This window comes from Phyllobates terribilis, unplaced genomic scaffold (genome assembly GCF_046119375.1).
Source record: "Phyllobates terribilis strain yellow unplaced genomic scaffold, ASM4611937v1 Scaffold_5__5_contigs__length_657084704, whole genome shotgun sequence".
Classification (NCBI taxonomy): domain Eukaryota; kingdom Metazoa; phylum Chordata; class Amphibia; order Anura; family Dendrobatidae; genus Phyllobates; species Phyllobates terribilis.
In genome coordinates this window covers 598,711,508-598,716,143 of record NW_027362765.1, presented here as the reverse complement: position 1 = coordinate 598,716,143, position 4,636 = coordinate 598,711,508, and the positions used below count along the sequence as shown (strand labels likewise).

Here is a 4,636-nt window from a genome sequence, read left to right as displayed (position 1 = left end):
TGCAGGGAGAGGACGTGGGGATTCTGTGCCTGCTGCGGGCACCAGTGACTCAGCATCCCCCAGTTTTACCAGGGAACAGTCCTTTATGCGCAGCTTTGTAGGAGCTAGCCGTACCCCACTGCTGCGGGAGGACCAAATTGAAGCCGTTGTCGGATGGATGGCAGCTAACGCATCAACTTCAATTAGTTCCAGATCCTCTCAGGTCCTGAGCACTGAAGAGCACCCATCTGTCTCTTCACCACCTGCCAAATTGCCCAGGCAGTCAGAGAGCCCTGGACAGGAGCCATCTCTACTTCTGTTCTCTGAATCTCTTGGCTTGGAAAGAGGGGGCCAGCCAAGCAGAATTCGAGAATTTGAAGAAGAGGTAGTATGCAGTGATGCGCAACCGTTTTGTCTCTCTGAATCTGAAGAGGCGGGTGGGCCAGTGCCTATGGTCAGCAGCACACCTCAGTACGCATCTGATGATGAGACTCAGGTGCCACTTTCTGGTGCGTACTGTGCTGTCGAGACTACCCAGGAGAAGCAGTTGTTTGAAGAGGGTGGTGTAGATGATGAGGTCCTTGACCCATCATGGCGTGAGGGACAGGAAGGTGGTGGGAGCAGCTCTGAGGAAGAGATTCCCCGAACAGCCCAAAAAGGAGGGAGAGGGAGGGGGCAGACTTGGTTGCCTGTAGCCTCCACTTCGGCACCCATTAGGAGCATGGCTCTTCCAAAATCCAAAGCGGGCGCTCCCAAGACTTGCAGTGCATGGTCCTTTTTTGACACAGTTGTAGATGACATTTGCTTTGTCAAATGCAAGCTGTGTAATCAGAAGGTGAAAAGAGGGAAAAGTGTCAGCAACCTCAATACCACAAATATGTGGAAACATGTGCGGACCAAGCACGTGGTGGAGTTACAAAAACACACTGAAGACCTAGGCCAACCTACAGCGCCACCTACCACCTCTTCAGCTCGTGTTGTAGCCTCTTCCTCCAGCTAAAATAAACGAGATCTACTGCGCTGGTATACTCACTTTAAATGACACGAGAGGTTAAGGAGATAAAAAATGTATTTTTATTTTTATTCATACAAAAGCTAGTTAAAATAAGGATAAAATATGAGGCTAAAAATTCCCAGAAGAAGCGAGGTTCGGTGGAGGAATATGAGCGAAATATCAGTGGATTATTCTTGGTATGTCCAGGACGTACAGGTACCTGTGAAGGGTATATATACTATGGTAAGTATAGGAATAGTTGGCGGATTATCTTATTAGTATGTAGAGATTTTAGTTACCTGAAACGTAATTAGGTGGTGGAAGAGTAATCACATATGGATGCCTCTGGTTAGTTCTCTTGAACCTGTCAGCTGTGAGTAAAAGAAGGGGGGCTAATTATTAAGAGACAGGGTATTGCCACGTTTAGAGTTTGAGTTTGGGTATTTTACCTGTATAGTAGAAATCTTAAATAAGTGGAGGGGTCTGTATATATCTGGTAGGATTAGGGGGGGTACTCCCCTGGGTTACTGCAGAGACTATAGGGTACTATAAAGTGGAAATAGAAAATTAAAACGTTAAAACGTATATAAATCTAAATAGCACACTTATCACAGTTTATCTTACCCGTAGGGAAGTAGTTTTGTGGATCTAGAGGGTAGTAGTTGTCCAATGGTGGTGGATGTAGTCACAGTATAGTCATCCAGACTAGTGTAGTCATCAAGATTAGTTATACCACCTAGGGGAGCTATGTGTCAATTGTGGTTATTATAAATAATAACTATTATAAATACAGTACTCATAGGTAAAAAGAAAAGTAAAATGATCTCTTATATATATATATATATAGAGAGTTACGTACTGCTGCAATAAAATGAGAGGTCTTACCACTATTGGCTCTGTGTGATGGAGAAAGAATCAGCTTTGGAGTAGGTTGAACTGTATAGAAAAAATCCTGGTTTGTAGCAAAAGGTAGAGAGCGCTGGTAAGTGTTTTAAAGCTGTTTCTTTCAACGGTGGTGCTGATAAGGATTCCTTGGGGCGGTGGAGTCTGTCGTTCGTGCACTTGTAGTCCCGGATGGGCACGTGCTGCTGGAGTTGTTACCTTTGTCGGCGTCCTGATTAGAATGCTTGCTTCGTGGGGACGGGACTGCTGGATGTCAGGGCTGAGGGCGTCGGAGTCCCGGCCGGAGACTCCGGCACCTGCGTGCAGCACCCGAGGAAAGAAAGATGATGATCTCAGTAGGACCTGCGTTGCGTAAGGTCCTACTAGTCACGTGACTGGGAGACGGAGAGCAGGAGAGGCCACACTTCCTACGCGTTTCGGATACTACGGTATCCTTCGTCAGGAGGACGAAGGATCCCTGACGAAGGATACCGTAGTATCCGAAACGCGTAGGAAGTGTGGCCTCTCCTGCTCTCCGTCTCCCAGTCACGTGACTAGTAGGACCTTACGCAACGCAGGTCCTACTGAGATCATCATCTTTCTTTCCTCGGGTGCTGCACGCAGGTGCCGGAGTCTCCGGCCGGGACTCCGACGCCCTCAGCCCTGACATCCAGCAGTCCCGTCCCCACGAAGCAAGCATTCTAATCAGGACGCCGACAAAGGTAACAACTCCAGCAGCACGTGCCCATCCGGGACTACACGTGCACGAACGACAGACTCCACCGCCCCAAGGAATCCTTATCAGCACCACCGTTGAAAGAAACAGCTTTAAAACACTTACCAGCGCTCTCTACCTTTTGCTACAAACCAGGATTTTTTCTATACAGTTCAACCTACTCCAAAGCTGATTCTTTCTCCATCACACAGAGCCAATAGTGGTAAGACCTCTCATTTTATTGCAGCAGTACGTAACTCTCTATATATATATATATATAAGAGATCATTTTACTTTTCTTTTTACCTATGAGTACTGTATTTATAATAGTTATTATTTATAATAACCACAATTGACACATAGCTCCCCTAGGTGGTATAACTAATCTTGATGACTACACTAGTCTGGATGACTATACTGTGACTACATCCACCACCATTGGACAACTACTACCCTCTAGATCCACAAAACTACTTCCCTACGGGTAAGATAAACTGTGATAAGTGTGCTATTTAGATTTATATACGTTTTAACGTTTTAATTTTCTATTTCCACTTTATAGTACCCTATAGTCTCTGCAGTAACCCAGGGGAGTACCCCCCCTAATCCTACCAGATATATACAGACCCCTCCACTTATTTAAGATTTCTACTATACAGGTAAAATACCCAAACTCAAACTCTAAACGTGGCAATACCCTGTCTCTTAATAATTAGCCCCCCTTCTTTTACTCACAGCTGACAGGTTCAAGAGAACTAACCAGAGGCATCCATATGTGATTACTCTTCCACCACCTAATTACGTTTCAGGTAACTAAAATCTCTACATACTAATAAGATAATCCGCCAACTATTCCTATACTTACCATAGTATATATACCCTTCACAGGTACCTGTACGTCCTGGACATACCAAGAATAATCCACTGATATTTCGCTCATATTCCTCCACCGAACCTCGCTTCTTCTGGGAATTTTTAGCCTCATATTTTATCCTTATTTTAACTAGCTTTTGTATGAATAAAAATAAAAATACATTTTTTATCTCCTTAACCTCTCGTGTCATTTAAAGTGAGTATACCAGCGCAGTAGATCTCGTTTATTTTAGGTTTTATGCTTATGTGGTATATGGTGCCCCTTACTACGTGCTGCAGGTTAACTTAACTATACCCACCAGCGCCCTTAAGAACTTTTTTATATACTTCTTCCTCCAGCTCACACACAGCTGGTTCGGCTTCCTCACAGGATCGCCATGGAAGAATCTCTGGCACTGTTGTACAGAGACACAGTGTAATTCCACCCACAGCACCACTTTCCCAGTCATCCTCACACTCCCAGGCCAGTCTACAGCCATCGTTAGCACAGGCATGGGAGAAAAGGCGCCCATACTCGGCAAACCACCCCCGAGCACAGGCTCTGAATGCTGGCATTGCTAAACTACTGGCCCTTGAAATGCTATTGACACGCCCCTGGGCCTGTGCTGAGTAGCGTTGCGCACGCGGGGGCCTACCCGGAGCCGGATCTGAGAGGGGTAGTAGTTTCGTGGCGGTGACCCGGTCCGTGCCCAGGGAGTCAAACTAAGCGGCAGTATTTAGCAGTAGATGTTTAGAATGTTCGACTACGCCACCCGTTGAATGCGGTCATGAGACCGCCGCTGCAGGGCAGACCGCTGAGGCCGGTGATACGGTTGTGCAGCGGGGATGGTATAACCCCCAACGGGAGGGGTATGGCCTCAGGGCAGCGGACGTGGATGATGAAACACTCAGAGACGGTGCGGTGTAGTTCAGGGTCTTTACTGGTGGCAAAGGTAGACCCTCCCGGAGTACTGGCTAGCGATCGGGGCCTGGTCAGTCCGTGAGCAGATGGAATCTCCCCTGGCCAGGTGGAGTTGTAGGCCTCCCCAACTAATCGTACTCTTCTGGCTACCTTGCTAGAGGCTGATAAAAGTAGCCCACGTCCCTGAGTGTACCGTGTGGTGCTCACCCGTATGGCCGGTGACTCGGGGCCTTCTGGTAGCTTCCGCTCCATGACGGCGGTGCTGGTCCCTTGCGTGTGACCGTGCCTTCGG

The 4,636-nt window shown here is 47.2% G+C and overlaps 2 long non-coding RNA genes across 4 annotated transcripts; one reads left to right on the top strand and one right to left on the bottom strand.

Moving 5' to 3' along the window:
• Nucleotides 1-1,193: 1,193 nt before the first annotated feature.
• Nucleotides 1,194-2,189, bottom strand: LOC141271362 (uncharacterized). Of its 2 annotated transcripts, none has more exons than XR_012321912.1 (4): nucleotides 1,859-2,189; nucleotides 1,598-1,709; nucleotides 1,423-1,519; nucleotides 1,194-1,344 (listed from the first exon to the last, which is right to left on the bottom strand). It is a non-coding gene; the product is annotated as an uncharacterized lncRNA (long non-coding RNA). The 2 variants fall into 2 exon arrangements; XR_012321913.1 differs by having other exon boundaries at nucleotides 1,598-1,718; nucleotides 1,859-1,909.
• A 228-nt stretch (nucleotides 2,190-2,417) lies between these two features.
• On the top strand, nucleotides 2,418-3,385 carry LOC141271361 (uncharacterized). 2 transcript variants are annotated; one of them, XR_012321910.1, is made up of 4 exons: nucleotides 2,418-2,793; nucleotides 2,943-3,054; nucleotides 3,133-3,229; nucleotides 3,308-3,385. It is a non-coding gene; the product is annotated as an uncharacterized lncRNA (long non-coding RNA). The 2 variants fall into 2 exon arrangements; XR_012321911.1 differs by having other exon boundaries at nucleotides 2,934-3,054.
• The last annotated feature ends 1,251 nt before the right edge of the window (nucleotides 3,386-4,636 follow it).